Here is a 20,176-nt window from a genome sequence, read left to right on the forward strand (position 1 = left end):
CCACCATTTTTTACCGGTAGTAAAAAAAATTGGATTTCGCCACTGCTTGGGCTTCCTTTTTTTATCTTTCCGTTTTCTGTGGGAAGACGTCCTTAAAGTCTCTATGCCAGGGGTGCCAAACTCAAGAGCCGGGGCCAAGGGCCTCTGGTGGCTCAACAGACTAATGCAGTCTGTTATTAACACAGCTGCTTGCAATTACTGCAGGTTCAAGTCCCAAGGTTGACTCAGCCTTCCATCCTTTATAAGGTAGGTAAAATAAGGACCCAGATTGTTGGGGGCAATAAAAATTGACTTTGTATATAATATACAAATGGATGAAGACTATTGCTTAACACAATGTAAGGCGCCCTGAGTCTTCGGAGAGGGGCGGGATATAAATTCAAATAATAAAAAAAAAATCCGGCCCACAGGTGTGGTCCGCCAGCAGCCTGCGGACCTGGCAGCAGAGTCAGACAGTGAGAAAGCAGAGGAGGACAATTGGCCAGTCCTGGAGTCAGGGGAACGCCAAGACAAAGGCTTCTCCCTGTGGAAGATGGGGCAAAGGTATTTCTACCCTAACCGGTGCTGCCCTAGTTAGTAGCGCTTGGGGCTGTGAACACCCCGCGACAGCCACGAGCCCCTCACCTGTCAGTTTGGAGCCTCTCAAGGTGACCGAGAGCAGCATGGTGGGAGGGGGGGGGGCTGTAGGGGACGAGAGATCCATCAAGTGGGGCTTTTGCAACCAGCTGGTGGGAATGGTTGGCCTGATCTGTTGCTGAAGACCCACCTGTCCCAAGAGCCCTGCTCTCTTCTAACCCCCATCCCCACCTCTTCGTTCCCTCTCTGCTTCTCCCAGGTTTCTGGAAGGGCCCAACTGAGCTCAAAAGTATACCAGCAAATATTTGCCCAGGGTCTTTTGTCGAAGTTATTTACCCTGGGCATGCTAGCTCATGCCACACGCCGGTCAGGAGCAACTGACCCTCCGCCTTTGCCCCGTGATTCCTTGATCAAACCCGCCTCCCCCCCACCGTTTGCCAGGGTTCCCCTGTATGGCAGGGCAGGCATCGATGCTGCCCTCTGGGTGTGTCAGGCCTCGCCCCCCTCAGCATCGAAGGCTGGGGTGGCATTGCTGAGTGCCACCATTCCCCCTGGCAATCTTTGTTTGGCGTTCAATCCTGCCCGGGTGCTGAGCAGCAAGAAAGGCTGTGCTTGTTTCTTGGTCGGGAAGTTCCTGGACCTTCCCTCTCCCCGTGGCTCTCTGTCTGGATGAAGCAATGCCAGGAGAATAGGGGTGCATCCCGCAGTCTTCTGCTTCTGGGTGGGGCACTGCTCCTAATCAACGCTGCGAGTAAGGATTTGGGGAAGAGGGGAGGACGCGTTTGCTGGTTCTCTGGAGGAGCCCGGGGGCGGGGGGGGCTGCTGTGCCCACCTTGAAGGAGAGCCGCCCGTTCATTCAACCCTTCTGGGGTCTGGCTGTGGGGCTTCTTGTGTCCCGTTATTCAGAGGCTACATCAGGGAGGTCAGCTACTTCCGCTGGCCATTGAGGAGGACAGGCTCAAAGCCAGGCTGCTCGCAAGGATGGAAATGAAGAGGTGTGAAGAGCAACATTAATTCCAGTCGCTTATCCCAGTGGTGAAATCTGAACCGGTTTACCACTGGTTCGCTGGCTGCGCGTGCGCGGTGTGCACCACGCACCAAATCCGAGGCAGTGTACGCCAAAAGGAGGCTTAGGGTAAGTAGAACAGTGCACGGGAAGGGGGGGGGTTGTATGTGATCAGCTGTGGCCGGCGATCTTTTTTTTCACTTTTAAAAGCATTTTTTTATAAACTATCCGGCCGAAGAGGTTGTAAAAAATGCTTTTAAAAGTAAAAAAAAAAAAAAAGGCTCCGATGATCATGCAGCTCAGCTGTGATCATCAGAGCCTTTTTTTTTTTTACCTTTTAAAAGCATTTTTTAAACAACCTATTCCTACCATTTGGGCGAGAAAAACGAGTGATCCGGAAAGAAGCAGCAAGCGGGCAAGTGGGCGACCGGGTGATTGGGTAGGCATGGCGTCTCCCCCCGCCCATGCCAGGGATTTTTGCTACCGGTTCTCCGAACCACCTGCCGCCATCGCTACCGGATCAGGCGATCCGATCCGAATCAGGAGCATTTCACCCCAGCTTATCCTTTTCTCTTTCTGTGCTTATATTCCTTTCCCAAACAGGGCTAGAGCCCCCAGTCAGGGTGGACGATGTTTCCCTGGAATTTAACGGGGAACCAGTCTGACGTGCGTGGTGACCTTCTGGACTTCCCTCCAGCATGCCAGCTGGGCTTCCCACTGAAGTCCAGGGAAAGACCGGGGGCTCCACACCATCGCAGGGAAGGGATCATTGGCAATGGACTGGAAGGACCCTAACTCTCCCGCCTCACAGTGGTGGGTTTCAAACATTTTTACCACTGGTTCTGTGGGTGGGACTTGGCGGGCGTGACATGGCTTGGTGGGCGTGGCAGGGGAAGGATACTGCAAAATCCCCATTTCCTCCCGATCAGCTGAAACTCGGGAGGCAGAGAATAGATGGGGGCAGGTGGTATTTACCGGTTCTCTGAACTACTCAAAATTTCCGCTACCGGTTCTCCAGAACTGGTCAGAACCTGCTGAAACACACCTCTGCCCCCCACCACCCCTGCTCTTATATATACATATATATATATATATGTAGGTCTTTGGTTATTCGGGTTTTCTCCCGCGTAAAATTGGAAGTGTCTTGGCGACGTTTCGACGAAGTCTCATTCGTCATCTTCAGGCTTCAGCTTCGTGCTTCTGGGAGCAAAAAACCTCAGAAAACATATATATATATTTGTTTTCTGAGGTTTTCGCGGGTGTTTGTATGTAGGTCTTTGGTTATTCGGGTTTGCTCCCAGAAGCACGAAGCTGTAGCCTGAAGATGATGAATGAGACTTTGTCGAAACGTCGCCAAGACACTTCCAATTTTACGCGGGAGAAAACCCGAATATATATATATATTCTTATATACTTTATATACACAGAGGTACCCATTAGAAACAAACTTGTTCCTTAGGAAATTAGGAGGGAATCTAGTTCTTTAAGTTCTCCTGTTTGTTTATTCAGGAAAGAGGTTGTTAAATATAAAGGGGGGGGGTTGCACTTAAGAACAAGCAGAGCCTTTCTTGCTGTCCAGAACACCAAAGAAAGATTGCCAGAGGGAGTGGTCGCACTCAGCAATGCCAGCCCAGCCTTCGATGCTGAGGGGGGCGAGGCCTGACACACCCAGAGGGCAGCATCGATGCCTGCCCTGCCATACAGGGGAACCCTGGCAAATGGTGGGGGGAGGCGGGTTTGACCAAGGAATCACGGGGCAAAGGCGGAAGGTCAGTTGCTCCTGACCGGCGTGTGGCATGAGCTAGCATGCCCAGGGTAAATAACCTCGACAAAAGACACTGGGCAAATATTTGCTGGTATACCTTTGAGCTCAATTGGGCCCTTCCAGAAACCTGGGAGAAGCAGAGAGGGAACGAAGAGGTGGGAATGGGGGTTAGAAGAGAGCAGGGCTCTTGGGACAGGTGGGTCTTCAGAAACCAGGAGAAGGAAAAGCAAAAGATCAGGCCAACCATTCCCACCAGCTGGTTGCAAAAGCCCCACCTGATGGATCTCTTGTCCTCTACAGCCCCCCTCCCACCATGCTGCTCTTGGTCATCTTGGGAGGCTCCAAACTGGCGAGGGGCTCGTGGCTGTGGCGCGGGGTGTGTGTGTGTTCAGAGCCCCAAGTGCTACTAACTAGGGCAGCACCGGTCAGGGTAGAAATACCTTTGCCCCCTCCCAGCCGTCTTTTGTGGCTGGATCCCTTCCCCGTGCTGCTCTCAGCCGCCTCGGGACGCTCCAAACTGAATGAGCCTCCCTCTGAACTGCAGCTCCTGCTCTACTCCCAAACCTCTGAGCCCCTGAACTGATTGGCTGGCTGCAAACTGTCCTGGGCACCCAAAAGCCCGATGCGAACTGTACTTCGTCGAATGGGCCATGGCAAAGGGGACTGGGACAGAGGAGTTGTGGCCTAATAACTCGGAGGTGAAAGTCTGAAGGAGAAACAGGCAGGGCTAAGGGTTCGAGCCCAAAAGTTATAGAAACTGTTTGAGGTACCCTGAAGATGTTTGGAGATGTTTGGAAGACAAACCACTTCTGGAAAACCATGGACCAGTTTTGGACCATAGAATTTCTCTTTTTAAAAAAAAAAAAAAAAACTGCCAGTTCTCTTTAGAACAGTGCAGTTTGCTGGTGGATCACCGTGGTTTTGGAAGTACAACAGAACGTTGGATTGTTATCTGGAATGTTTAATTCTTGAATCACTGCGTTTTGTGTATCTCTGCTGAAGACTACCCACAGCTACTTATCTCCCCATCGCAAGCATCGCTTCTCCCTTGTATATTCATTTGGAGATGCTTTTATCCACAGACAGCTATCCTTCTTTGAATCAGATGATCGTTTAAATTATTGTGGAGATTCCTCGGTTCAGTAAGTTGTTGATCCTTGTCCACTTTCTTTTCAGGCTCTCTGACTCGAGGAGCGCAACCCCATGGCATCTGTGCACCCATGGCATCGTACATCCCAAGGAAATCCCAATGATTTGGCCATTAGGACATTCTATTGAACCGACCTTTGTTGCTGCAATACAGAATTGTTATCCCTATTCCAAAGTATGTCAACCTGGGCCTTTGCTCATGAGACCCATCAAAAAAAAAAAAAAAAAGGTGACACAAAAATATATGTGTCAGATATAAACTTAAGTTGGAGATGGGGTATCAAGAGTTTTGCTGTTTGTATCCAGATGCAGCTTTAACTTGAGATTCAGTTGTCATGTCCCATCTCACGCTAGCTAGCCGGGGTATCACTATTGTGAGAATTATCTAGTACTATCTGTGTCAGCCATCCTTCTTTGAATCAGATGGTGGCTCAGTGGCTAAGCCGCTGAGCTTGGCGATTGAAAGGTCAGCAGTTCAGCGGTTCGAATCCCTAGTGCCGTGTCATGGGGTGAGCTCCCGTTACTTGTCCCAGCATCTGCCAACCTAGCAGTTCGAAAGCACGTAAAAAATGCCAATAGAAAAATAGGGACCACCTTTGGCGGGAAGGAAACAGCGTTCTGTGCGCCTTTGCCGTTGAATCATGCCAGCCACATGACCACGGAGACGTCTTCGGACAGCGCTTTGAAACGGAGATGAGCACCGCCCCCTAGAGTCGGGAACGACTAGCACATATGTGCGAGGGAAACCTTTACCTTTATCTGTGTTTATTGTCTATTACCTGTATATATTTAGATTACCTTTCTTGAAGGGCAGTTGCTAATTTTTGTGAGATATTTTTTTACTTGTGGATATCCTTTGGAAGTAGTTATTGATTAGGCTCTACATTGCTCATTGGGTCAGGTTAGTAGAGTATCCAATGTTTCTTCATGTAGTCTAAGGGGTAATGGAAATGATTTTATTAATAATTGAAGAAAGTAGCATTTGCTGTGAAGGGAAGAACAGGAAGAGGGTATTAACTGTTTGCTGTCATTATGTCCTATGACACCAGATGCAACACCAACTGGATTGTTTTCTGATGTAAAACCATACAAACCTTTAGTCCTTGTGCCCTAGCCCTAAGTCTAATTGTAGATTTTTGTTAATCAATATCTGTCTGTCTGTCTATCTGATAGATAAATGATAGACAAACAGACAAATAGATAGAGGGATGGATATGAGAGATCTATGAGAAATGATAGATTTTATATATATAGGTCTTTGGTTGTTCGGGTTTTCTCCCGTGTAAAATTGGAAGTGTCTTGGCGACGTTTTGATGAAGTCTCATTTGTCATCTTCAGGCTGGTGTTTACTGCTTCGTGCTCCTAGAAGCACAAAGCAGTAAACACCAGCCTGAAGATGATGAATGAGACTTCGTCGAAACGTCGCCAAGACACTTTCAATTTTACATGGGAGAAAACCCGAACAACCAAAGACCTACATACAAACACCCGTGAAAATCTCAGAAAACATATATAATATAATTTATATATGTCTGCCTATCTATCTACCTACCTACCTACCATCTATGTATCTACCCAACCCCATCATCCATCTATCTATCTATCTATCTATCTATCTATCTATCTATCTATCTATCTATCTATCTATCTAATGCTGTCCATCTCACAAATGTGACCCAGGATGGCATACAATTAAACAAAACAAAATACATTTTGAATAACCATTAAAAACAATCTGATTTATCCATTAGAGATGCTTACCAACTCTCTTGGTCCAAGGAGAAGTAGAGTGCAGACATTAAGCATAAGTCTAAGAGACACATTTATAGAATATAATTTTTTATTGGCCAAGTGTGATTGGACACACAAGCAATTTGTCTTAGGTGTATATGCTCTCAGTGTACATCAGGAGAATAAAATAACATTCGTCAAGAATAAAAAGATACAACATTTAGTGATAGTCAAGAGTACTATGAAGCTATCAAATCGTACTAGGCAACAAATAAAAACAATATAATTGAAAGTTACAAGCAACATGGTTATAGTAATAAGTGGAAAGAGATCAATACTAGTAAGGAAGAGAAGAATAATAGTAATACAGTCTTAGTAAATTATTTGACAGTGTTGTGGGAATTAGTTGTTAAGCAGAGTGATGGCATTCAGGAAAAAAACTGTCCTTGTGTCTACCAGTAGTTGTTTTTTGTGCAGTGCCCTACAGCGTCTTTTCCCAGTTCTAGATCTGAAGATGATCTGAATAAGGCTGCAAGTAATAAATTTCAGTCTATTTATGGGAAGATGCACTAATTCCTTGCCTTTGTCTACAGTGAAGAGAGAAGTGTTGGGTATGGAGATATGTAACCTTTGCAAAATCCACCAGAACCTGAGCTGTGAGAAAGAAATTAAGCAGGTATATGATAGAAATAATTAATATCGGTTCAGTTGCAAGGCCATGAAGTCACCACTGCCACGGTGGCCTTGAAGCACCATTTGTATTCTGATTCTGACAACTGAATTAACTTGTTCAAACAACTTCATTCAAGTTTGCAATAAATGGACGGGTGTTGGAGAACTTAAGCTGAAATCCTCCTAGAGGATTAGCAAGATACACCGTGAATTCTTGCCATTTTACCAGAAATTTGTACCACCTTTCTTCAGAACTTAGGTGTTTTGTCTCCTTCCCCACTTCAGACCCACGAGCTGGCCTTCAGCCAGCCGATTCACGGCTCTTATCAGTCCTGGCAGAGAAATCGCAGCTGCCTGCCAAAGTTCAAACAAATTTATTTATTTATTTATTTATTTATTAGATTTTTATACCGCCCTTCTCCCGAAGGACTCAGGGCGGTGTACAGCCAGTATAAAACAATAACAATGTACAATTAAAACAGAGAATTAAAAAACTTATTCAATAATTGGCCAAAAAATTTAAAATGTTTAGACTTAAAAACCCTAAAAATTCATAAAATTACAACCCCAATTAAAATTAATATTTAAAGATTAAAAATTTAAAAATTTAAAAGTTTAAAGTTTAAGCCAGTCCCGCTCGAATGAATAAATGTGTTTTCAGTTCGCAGCGGAAGGTCCAAAGGTCAGGCAATTGACGCAAACTAGAGGGGAGTTCGTTCCAAAGGGTAGGAGCCCCCACAGAGAAGGATCTTCCCCTGGGGGCCGCCAGCCGACATTGCTCACGTAGCAAGACTTTCAGCTCTTTTTGAAATGGATCAGCTAAACTTTGCTTCCCGTGGAGTGAGAGCAGTCCCAAAGTTCCCTATATATCCTATATCCTTCCTTTTGATGATGCCGCCTCTCTAATCTTCTGAAGCGTGGGTCAAGCCAAGCTTGATTATTATTATCAGCTGGGTCTGAAGGCATAGCCTGGGGAAGAGAGGAATCAGGGGATGACAGCCTCATTACGTCCTCCAACTGGTCTGGTTCTGGCTCCTGGAGCCGAGCCAAAGGAGTCGGTGCTCCCGAGGTAAGCCTTACCGGCCCTTCCCCCTCACTCTCAGAGTCACTGTCAGGCATGAGGCCAGGTTCGGGGGCTGGAGTCACAACACTAGGTAACGTCTTCCTCTATCCCATAATAATATGAATTCAGAGGAAAAAGGGACCTACTCAGAAATTGATATGTTCTCTCAAATCTACTCAAAATGGATGACTTTCTACACTGAAAGGTATGGATGCTTAGATGCAGTGGTGGTATTCATCTGGCTCTATCCGGTTTGGGCAAACTAGTAGCGGCGGCTGCAGGAGGCTCCGCCCACCCGCCCGGATGTCATCACGTCCCGTTTTTGATGCTCTGCACATGCACGAAAGGTTCTGGACATGCGCGGAGGTGGCGTGTGCGAGTGAAGCAAGCGCACACGCAGTCACACTCACATTTGTGAACCGGTAGCGAAAGTAGGTGAATACCACCCCTACTTAGATGGTATTATAAGGCATAGTGAACATAGTGTTGTGAGGTTTTTTTGAGTGAACAGACAGGGGTGCAATTGTCTCTATTGAGGCTTGCATGTGTCACAGAAAAAAAATAATTTCCAAACATTTGTATGTTGCTGCCTAGCTGGCAGTTAACCTGACAGAAGTAGGAAAACAAGCGTTATTGATTTTATTTTTTTTATTTTTATAAAAAGTTTTTTATTTGGAACACATTAAAACACAAGACAAACATAACAACATTTATATACATATCACTGTTTCTTATCAGCTATTCAAAGCGGTCCTTTCTTACTATTTATACATATTTTAATTTTATCTTATTCTACTTTTATATTATCTATCTTTTATTTCATCTACATTTCATCTACATTCATCTACATTTTCTTTATTTCATCTAACATACAGATTTTTTTTTACCCTGTTGTTCAATTCTTATTATCTTTCCTATTTTCCAACCCTTCATACCATCTACACCAGACCTTATAATATTCTGTATCCTCTTTTGCTTTGGTTTCTTTTAATAGCAAGCGTGATTGATTTATTATCTGTAGTGAGGATTTTATGGAAGGAAAGGAAGGAAGGAAGGAAGGAAAGAAAGAAAAAAGAAAGAAAGAAAGAAGGAAGGAAGGAAAGAAAGAAAGAAAGAAAGAAAGAAAGAAAGAAAGAGACAGAGAGGGACAGAGAGAAAGAGACAGGAAGGAAGGAAGGAAGGAAGGAAGGAAGGAAGGAAGGAAGGAAGGAAGGAAGGAAGGAAGGAAGGGTGGGTTGGAAGCAGATTCAAATAATTTAACAACCGGTTCTCTGCCCTAATGATTTCTTCCAACAACCAGTTCACCAAACTGCTCAGAAAGTTAACAACCGGTTCTCCCGAAGTGGTGCAAACTGGCTGAATCCCACCGCTGGTTGGAAGGAAAATCCATCTGGTTCAGTTCCAAGCTGGGAGAAAGACACTGGAAACATGGAGGCTGATTGGAAAGATGGTTTATTGATGAAGCAGAACCACCAAGCCCATGGTTCTGGTGCAGCTGACAAAAGGGAGTTGAGAGTGGGAGGTTTTTATACCTTTTTTGGGCTTTCTATTTGAGCTTCCTGCTCCTGTGCAAGAACATGTCCTTTAATATCCTATTGGCTGTTGTCAGATTCCTATGGGGGTCATGTAGGGGTCATAGCTGGCTATATAGGCAAAAGAGGAAATGCAAATCCTAGGTGTTTGTCCGAGCTAAACTTCTCAACCTTTTGTTTGTTGCTTATCTTTGTTTCTGTCTTGACCCAGTCTTTCTGAATGGATTAGCAAATCTGTGTTTCTAAAAGCTGGCGTCCTCAGTTTCTGATAGGGGCAGGGATACTGGGGCTGGCCCAATCTTTCTTAATGGGCACAAAATATCTGCTGGGGGCTGTTAAGAAAGACCGAGTCTGCTTTCTATCTTTAAGAGCACGTTTCTCCATTTCTCCTTTAGGAAAATATAATATTCTGCCTTTTTAATATTTCTCAGAATATTTCATTCTTCTGGGGTGGGGGGTAGGTGCTGACTTTCTAAAAAGGAAGGGAGGGAGGGAGGGAGAAAGGAAGAGAACAAAGGAGGGAGAGAAAAAGGAAGGAATGAAGGAAAGAGAAGATGAAAGAGGGAGAAAGGGAAAGAAGGAAGGAAGCAAAGAAAGAAAGAAGAAAGGGAGGGAGGGAAGGAGGGAGGGAAAGAAGGAAGGAGGGAAAGAAGGAAGGATGGATGAATGTAAGGAGGAAAGGGAGGAAAGAGGAAGGAAGGAAGGGAAGAGGAGGGAGGAAAGGAAGGAGGGAGGGCGGAAGAAAGGGAGAGAAGGAGGGAAGATGGAAGGAAAGGAAGGAAGGACAGGTGGGAGGGAGGGAGGAGGGAGAGAAGGTAATACGAAAGGGGGGAAAGAGCAAAGAAGGAAGAAGGGGAGAGAACAAGGGAGGAGAGAAAGGAATGAATGAAAAAGGAGAAGAATGAAAGAGGGAGAAAGGAAAAGAAGAAAGGAGGGAATGAAGGAAGGAAGGAAAGAAAGAAAAGAAAGGAAGGGAAGAGGATGGAGAGAAGGAAGGAGGGAGGGAGGAAGAAAAGAAGGAAAGAGAGAGGAAGAAAGGAAAGAAAGAGGAAAGGAGAGAAGGAAGGAAAGAAAGAATGATGGAAAGAAGGAGGAAAGGAAGGAAATGCAAGAGAAGAAAACACAAAAGAAAAGGAATAAAAATTATGAAATTCTTCCCCTCTCCTTTAAGAGAAATAAACCACCTGTCCTATCCTCACAACCACAATTCACTTTCTGATGCCAAACCTTGAAGGACTCCATACCAAGCCAAACAAGCGGAGTCAAAAAATTAAAAACAAAACCAACCCCTCCCACGAAGCAAGCTAAATTTTTAGGCCGAAGCTTACGCAGATAGAACAACAGGCCTGGAACTAGCTGGAGAGAAGAAACAGTTATTACTAACTGACCTTTTTTTTACTAGACAACTTGCTTACTTTTCCCTCGCTCCACCTTTCTTTTCTCTTGAGTCGACCGAATTGATCCCATCTGTCCATCTTTGTTTTTAGCATAGGGACCAGCCCGGTTTTGCAAGAAAGACAAGGTGAGCAAAACAATGGGAGAATATCATCAATAATGACAGTTGTGGTTGTGTGTTGTTTTCTGCCCTGCTCTTTAAAATCTCAGGCCTGGAAAGGCCCAAAGCTTCCAACACTGGAAGTTTTTCAGAAGAAGTTGGCTTAACCATTTGCTTGAAGTGGTGTAAGGGTTTCCTGCCTAAGCAGGGGGTTGGACTAGAAGACCTCCAAGGTCCCTTCCAACTCTATTATTCTACGCTATGCTATGCTATGCTATGCTATGCTGTGCTATTCTACTGAAACAAGTGGAAGAGTGTTACGATTAAATATGCTTAGATATGATTAAAATATGATTAAATATGATTAAAAGACCTTTGGTTTCGACATACACAGGATCAATGGGGCAAAAAAGATTTTATTTATCTGTATCCTGCCTTTATTCTTTTTTGCAAACCGCGTAAGGCCATGAATAATATCCAAGACACCTTCTTCCTGTTTTCCCCCCACAATAACGACAACCCTGTGAGACAAACTTGGACCGGTCTTCTTTCATGGCCAAGGCAGGACTTGAACTTGCAGCCCGCACCTTTCACGGCTAAGGCTCAGGACTTGAACTCGAAGCCGGCTTCTTTCATAGCTAAGGCAGGACTTGAACTCGTAGCTTCCCTACTTTCTAGCCAGATGCCTTCACCACTTTAGACCAAAACGTGGCTGGAAGGACTGAAATTCACATTTCGGCTTTTCATTGCAAAACAGAATTTTGACAAAATACTGGACTCTAGGCTATGACAACAGAAAAAGAAAGAACGTATAAAGGTACTTCAAATCTCAGCTGGAAATGTGTAAAAAAACATGAAAGGGTCGTTTTATCATGCTGGGTGGACTTGTAAAAAGGCCTGGGAAATTTGGGTTTCAAATCCACACAGATAAAAAGAATTTTAACAATTTATATTTGCCACTGAAATCAGACATTTTTCTCTGTGGTACAGTTGGACAGACAACTGGAAAAGATTTACAAATGATTGGTTTTGTGCACCACAACTTGCAATTGGATTTTTATTTATTTATTTGTAAAAATTTATAAGCTGCCCGTGCGATAACTCTGACCAGTTATCTGTTGTCTTATCGTGCGATAACTCTGACCAGCTTTACAATATTATATTATTGTATTTGTAATGTAAGATTGTTAGACGAATAATAATAACAGAAAGGCTCTGAAACACCCAGAAGGAAGGAATGGTTGTTAAAGATAACACAATTTGTAAAGAGAGCAAAAATTGATCTGTTTTGATTAAGGAAAAGACAGAAATTTATTAGTGAGTGGAAACCCTTTAGTTTATGGACTTTTTGCTGAAAACAGGGGGGGAAATGAACTTGATGGATTTGATGCTTAGAAAAGATCAGAATGTGGAAAGAAATGAGCCATGTAACTTTGCAGACAGAGGGTAAAATATTCAGGAAATACACCTACAAAGGCAGTAAAGGAGATCAGAAGTCTCTTTCTTTCTTTCTTTCTTTCTTTCTTTCTTTCTTTCTTTCTTTCTTTCTTTCTTTCTTTCTTTCTTTCTTTCTTTCCTTCCTTCCTTCCTTCCTTCCTTCCTTCCTTCCTTCCTTCCTTCCTTCCTTCCTTCCTTCCTTCCTTCCCTTATCACTTTTGCTTTACTTTTTATTAATTTATTTAGTTGAGACTCTTTTTACTTTGCGAAAAATAATTTAAAAATAAAATAGGGGCTGGGAGCAAGAGACAAGGCCAGGAAAGGGGGTAATGACACCCCCAATCAAATTGTTGCTGGGAGGAAGGATAATTAAGAGACAAGAATAGGGCCCCCAGATATATGAATATAGTTATTCATATTATTACATATGTTGTTAATTTATCTTTAGGTCTTAACTGTACTTGTTTTTCTGGCGTGTGTGTATAGTTTATCACATCTGGCCTTATGGCTGAAATAAACAATTGGACTTGTTTTGATTTGATTCAGTTTTTGAAAGGAAAGGAAGACACACTAACTGTTTATCTTTCTTGGTGTCTGTGACAAAAATTACAGAGAAAAGCTCCCCCCAAAATTACTTAGGCCTACACATGTATGAAACTACTTTTCCAGCCTCACAAAGGCTGGTTTTTCAATCACCGTGTTTTTCTAACAAATCGTTATTTTCTAGAATATATACGAGTGATAATACAGAATCGCCGATCACAACGTTTTTCAACTTCCATCCAAAAATGTATGACAGGTCTATGATTGGCAGATAGGGCGATTTTACATCTGAAGCGGCCAGATTGAAACCATTAGCTAGAATCAGGAAATCAATTCACATAGTTCTAGTTGATGGAAGAAAAGAAAGAAAGAAAGAAAGAAAGAAAGAAAGAAAGAAAGAAAGAAAGAAAGAAAGAAAGAAAGAAAGAAAAGTCAAAATTCACAGAATTTTTTGGTGGAGATTCATTCAGGAGATTTACAGCTCTTCCGGCCTCATTTGGGTGCTTACGGTCACTACAGTCCTATGATAGAAATCTCCTCCATTTATTCCAGAAACTAGTGTTTATTTCCTGTTTCCAGCAAAAATGCACCCCATAGCGCAGTGATGGTTAACCTTTTCAGCACCGAGTGGCGAAACTGGAGCACGCACATACGCGTGGCAGAGCACCAAAACCTGGAAGAGAGCAGCTGGTCATGTGAAGATCAGCTGGCCGGCGCGCATGCCCAGCAGACCAGCTCTCCAGCCTATGCCCGACAGATCAGCTGGCCAGCGCGCATGCACAACCAGACCAGCTGGCCGGCGTGCAAGCATGCGACAGAACCCAGAAGAGCAGCTGGCGATGGTGCTTGTGCCCACAGAAAAGGCTCTGCGTGCCACCTCTGGCACAAGTCTCATCGGTTCGCCATCATAGCGAATCACAAATTTGCTTAATGGCCACCATCTTTGCTTTTATAACTGCTGCGTTTGCTTAAGGAGCCCTACAAAAAAGTTTGTAAAATTGAGCGTGATGATGTGATTTCCAGCTTTACGGCCTTCACGGCTTAATGCATAAATTGCCGGCTCAATTTACGGTTTGCAAGTCGAGGAATACCTCAATTAAAAACCGTCTTCGACGGCTCTTTTTCCTGAACATTTTTCGTAACGAAGCCGGACTTGCTTTTGATTCTTCCTGCGGCTTCATTTTATTCGACGTTAGACTGGCGCTTTGGTTATCGTCGGTTGTGGGTCTGGTGTTGGTTAAATTGCAAAGAACAATAAATGAAAGGTAACCATTGACAATGCCTGTCTTGTTTTGTTGTTTTTCCCCGAAGAAACTTGTCAGTTTTCTCTTCGCTTTGAGAAGGACATCTTTAAATCAGATTATGCAGGTCGTCCTCAACTTACGACCACAATCAAGGCCAAAGCTTCCATTATTAACTGAGACAGTTGTTACTTGACTTTTGGTCCCACTTTATGACCTTTCTTGCCATGTTTGTTAACGGAAATCACCACAGTTGTTAAATTAGTAACGCGGTCATTAAGTGAACCTGGCTTCCTCACTGACTTTGTCAGAAGGTCGCAAAAGGTGTTCACATGACCCAGGCCACTGCGACCGTCATAAATAACATGCCAGTTGTCAAGTGTCCGAATTTAAATCACGTGACCATGGGGATACCGCAAAGGTCATAAAAAGTAACTTGGAACGCTCACAAAATGAACAGTTGTAAGTCAAGGACTACCTTTGTACTCTTTGCGATAGGAATAAATGAGATTGAATTTCTGAGCGTGAGCTCAGGAAGCTCAAACCGCCCATGGAGCTGCTGATTCAGTTCTACAGAGGAATTATTGAGTCTGTCATCTGCACCTCCATAGCTGTCTGGTTTGGATCTGCACCCCAACAAGACAGACACGGATTTCAGAGGATAATTCGAACTGCAGAAAAAACAATGGCTACCAATCTGCCTTCCATTGAGGACTTGTATACTGCACGAGTCAAAAAGGGGGCTGTGAAAATATCTACACACCTGTCACATCCTGGACATCAATTGTTTCAACTTTTACTCTCAAAACGACGTTGTGGAGCATTGCCCACCCGAACAACTAGACACAAGGACAATTTTTCCCCATGCCATCACTTTGCTAAACAACTAATTCCCTGTTGTGTCTGCGCCCTCCGAGCTGGGCCTCCTGCTAGAAAGTGACTTGGAAAGTGAGGGGGAAGGGCCGTCAGGACTTACCTCTGGAGCACCGGCTTCCCTGGTTCAGCTCCAGGAGCCAGAGGCAGGCCAGGTGGAAGAGATAACGAGGCCTCCATCCCCTGACTTTTCCCCCCCACAGTTCACGCCTCCAGACCCAGCTGATGGCAATCAGGCCTGGCTGGACCCTAGGGTTCGTAGGCAGGAGAGGTGGGAACAACAGAAGCAGGGGTGGGGCAGGCCTAGGAAGTGCTGAGTCATGGAACCACACCCCAGGCAGCAAGAGCTGCTGTGCCTCTTCGTAGCAGGCAAATTAACTGCTTAACTAAGAGCTGAAGTTTGTTCCTGGGTGACTCATCGGCGTCGAGGGAGATAACAGAGACACCTGGCAGATGCTCGCTATTTTGCTGCCAGAGCTGATAGTGCCGGCTAATTAAGCCATCGCTCGGACGGAGGCGAAGTGGGACAGAACATTCCCACAGCACTGTCAAACTATTTATTAAGACTGTATTACTATTATTTTTCTCATCCTTCCTATTACCTATCTCCTCCTACTTATTATAACCTTGTCGCTTGTATCTTTATGATTATAGTGTTTTATTTAGTTTCCTAGTATGATTTTGATTGCTTGTTTCGTATCCTATGACTATCACTAAGTGTTCTATCTTATGATTCTTGATGAATGTATTTTTATGTACACTGAGAGCTTATGCACCGAAGACAGGTTCCTTGTATGTCCAATCACACTTGGCCAATAAAAAACTCTATTCTATTCTATTCTATTCTATTCTATTCTATTCTATTCTATTCTATTCTATTCTATTCTATTCTACATTCCAGTCCAGTCCAGTCCAGTCCAGTCCAGTCCAGTCCAGTCCATTCCACTCCACTCCACTCCATTCCATTCCATTCCATTCCATTCCATTCCATTCTATTCTATTCTATTCTATTCTATTCTATTCTATTCTATTCTACATTCCATTCCATTCCATTCCATTCCAGTCCAGTCCAGTCCAGTCCAGTCCACTCCACTCCACTCCACTCCACTCCACTCCATTCCACTCCATTCCATTCCATTCCATTCCATTCCATTCCATTCCATTCTATTCTATTCTATTCTATTCTATTCTATTCTATTCTATTCTATTCTATTCTATTCTAATCTAGCAGTCCTTCTTTTTGATTACTTCATGTTTTCTGTGCAATTTTTGTGTCTCCAAAGAGCCTACTTTTCTGAGAGTGACTGCATTAGAAGAGTGAAAACTGGTCACCGATTCCTTCTATCATGTTCACCAACGTGTATCTGAGAAAGCAGAAATTAGCGGTGATCGTTTTTTTATTTATTGGCGGCATTATTCTACTATGGGAGAAATTCAAACAGTGAGTACTGTATATGACTTTGTATTTCTTTCAGCAAACTGGATAGGAAGCCACAGTTTTTTTAAAAAAATTAGACATTTTCAGTGTACGTACAATACAGATAGCCCTTGTTTTACAACAGTTCAAAGTTATGAGGGGACTGAAAAATGTCACAAGACTATTTTTCACACGTCGATCGCAGAAGCCCCGTGGTCACGTGATCAAAATTCTGCCGCTTGGCAACTGACTCATACTTATGACCATTGCAGTGTCCCAGGATTCTTTGATCTTCTTTTGTAACGTTCCGACAAGCAAAGTCCACGGCGAAGCCAAATTCACTTAATGACAGTGTTACTAACTTAACAGTTGCAGCGATTCACTTAACAACTGGGGCAAGAAAGACCGTAAAATGCAGCTAAATTCACTTAACAAGTGCCTCACTTAATAACAGAAATCTTGGGCTCAATCGTGGTCATACGTTGAAGTCACGCGATCCCCCCCTTTTGTGACCTTCCGACAAGCAAACGTCAACGGGGGAAGCCAGATTTGCTGAACAACTGTGTTACTAAGCTAACGACTGCCAGATTCACTTAACAGCGGTGGCAAGGAAGGTCATAAAATGGGGCAAAGCTCACTTAGCAAATGTTTCGTTTAGCGGTGGAAATGTGGGGCTCATTTGTGGTCATAAGCAGCGGTGGGATCCTGCCGGTTTAACAACCAGTTTGGTGAGGGTGCGCTTTGGTGCGTGTGCATGCGTAGTTAGACGAAAACTTACCTTCCGCGTTACTGCTGGGGAGTATCACAGCTGAGGCGCAGCAATCCGCTCAGCGAATCAGCTGAGAAGATATAGGTCAGTAAGGCGCAGGAGTGGGAGGGCGGGCCCACCCGATTGTCGGAGCGAACCGATTCGCTCCCAGCTGATAGTCGGAGCTACTGGTTTGCACGAACCGCTCTGAACCGGTAGAATCCCACCCCTGGCCGTAAGTCTAAGGACTAGCTGTAATAATATAAGAGTTAAGGTTGTGTTATTTGAGGTGTGGCATATATCGGATTCCTCATCTGAGGATAGTTTGAAGGGTCTGGGGCAGGAGTGAAATGTAACATTTGTTACTACCGGTTCTGTGTGTGTGGGGGGGTAATGTGACTGGGTGGGCGTGGCCAACTTGTTTTTTTTTAACTTTTAAAAGCATGTTTTCTACAAGCTCTTCGGCCGAAGAGGTTGTAAAAAAATGCTTTTAAAAGCCTGTGATGATCAGGCAACTCAGTTGGGATCGCCAGAGGGAAAAAAAGCTTTTAAAGGGTTCTGACGATCTCAGCTGAGTTGCCTGATCGCCAGAACCCTTTAAAAGCTTTTTTTCCTCTGGTGATCCCAGCTGAGTTGCCTGATCATCACAGGCTTTTAAAAGCATTTTTTTACAACCTCTTCAGCCGAAGAGCTTGTAGAAAACATGGTTAAAGGGTTGTGACGATCCCAGCTGAGCCGCACGATCATCAGAGGCTTTTTTGTTTTACTTTTAAAAGCATTTTTTAAGCCGAAGAAAAAATGCTTTTAAAAGTAAAAAACGAACAAACCTCTGATGATCGCGCGGCTCAGCTGAGGCGGTGTGGGGGCAGGGATTTTTGCTACCGGTTCGCCGAACCACCCGTTGCTATGTTTACCGGATCAGGCGATCCGATCTGAACTGGGAGCATTTTACCCCTGGTCTGGGGCAAATTCTTCCCCATCTGAGGAACTGTTAAGGATGCCGTTAAATCAAAACGGCATCTACTTTCAGAGGCCTCCTTATTTATTGATTAAATCCACTCTTAAAACTTGAAGGGCTGTTTAAACCAGGGCTGAGGAATTTTAGGAGTTGAAGTCCACAAGTCTTAAAGTTGCCAAGGTTGGAGACCCCTGGTTTAAACGACAAGGGCAAGGGGTGAGGGGTGGATTCTTCAGGTCAATTCAATTCAATTAACAGCCCCTCCCCTCTTTCCTTTATCCTTTCTAGAAAAGAGGTCCGATTAGACAAACAAATCACATGCCAGAAAGTGAGTCAGGTTTTAAAAGCAGTGACTTTTTTAGGAAGGTGAGTTTGGCAGGTGAGGGTTTTTCCAGCCCAAATGACTGAATCGCCTAAAGTTATTTGTTTGCTTGGTTTATCATTTATTTATTGGACTGTTATAGCCGCCTATCTCAAACCTGGCTGGCTGGGGAATTCTGGGAGTTGAAGTCCACCCGGATCTGAATCAATACTGTTTTAAGAATCTTAAATTAAATTGGAGTAGTCCCCCATTCAAATTAAGTTTCATACATAGAAATTGTTTCAATTATTTCAAAATTATTTATTGGAGTATAGTTGGAGATATGTGGAAACTTTTAACTCATATTATACTAGTTATACAGTATATTAGTTTGACCCTTAACTGAACAAATACATAAATGTAATATAGGTTTAGCTGCTTTATCTTTCTGGCCCAGTTACAGATAAATATCATCATGTTTCTTCAAAATGGTATTAAGTGCAGTATTACCTTATTGTTATTAAACAGATACAAATTAGTTGCATTTCATTTTTCCCCCTACATATTCTATACATTCCATGAGCAGTGATAGTTTAGGATACTTTAAAGCCATGGCTATATTACCACTTATTCTTCATGGAAAACACTTAAAAATAAAATAAGGAATTTTTTTGGGCAAAGTTAAGGAATTTCTGGGGGGGGTGTACACATACATACACCAACAGAGAAACACACAGACACAAACACACAGTAGATAGGTAGGTAGGTAGAGAAGTAGCTAGAGATGGATTGGATTAGGCTAGACATAGGTATAGGTGTAGGTAGATTAGAGAGAAAAATATGGTAAGGTAAGGTAAGGTAAGGGAAGGGAAGGGAAGGGAAGAGAAGAGAAGAGAAGAGAAGAGAAGAGAAGAGAAGAGAAGAGAAGAGAAGAGAAGAGAAGAGAAGGTAGATATAGATACAAACCAGGGGTGAAATGCTACCGGTTCGGCCGAACTGATAGCCATGGTGATGGGTGGTTCGAAGAACCGGTAGCAATGGCCCACTCGCCCGGTTGTCATTACTTCCCGGTTTTAACCTGGTTTTTTACCCTCTGCACATGCACAGAGGGTTTGTGCATGCGCAGAGGGTCTGTGCGTGCATGTGATGCGTGCAGGGCGCATACACTTCCAAACCGGTAAGGAAGGTAAGTAGATTTCACCCGATACAAACAGATAGAAAAGCAGGCAGGCAGGTAGATAGGTAGAGATGGATTGGATTGGATTGGATTGGATTAGACATAGGTCTAGGTGTAGATAGATTAGAGATAAAAATATAGTAAGATAAGATAAGAATAGATACAGACAGACAGACAGACAGACAGACAGATAGATAGATAGATACAGTGGTGGGATTCAACCAGTTCGCACCACTTCGGGAGAACCGGTTGTTAACTTTCTGAGCAGTTTGGCAAACTGGTTGTTGGAAGAAATCATTAGGTCAGAGAACCGGTTGTTAAATTACTTGAATTCCACCACTGGATAGATAGATAGATAGATAGATAGATAGATAGATAGATAGATAGATAGATATTAGATAGATAGATAGATAGATAGATAGATAGATAGATAGATAGATATTAGATAGATAGATAGATACATAGATAGAGGGATTAGATAGATATAGATAG

The sequence above is a fragment of the Ahaetulla prasina genome, chromosome 4 (assembly GCF_028640845.1).
Source record: "Ahaetulla prasina isolate Xishuangbanna chromosome 4, ASM2864084v1, whole genome shotgun sequence".
NCBI lineage: Eukaryota > Metazoa > Chordata > Lepidosauria > Squamata > Colubridae > Ahaetulla > Ahaetulla prasina.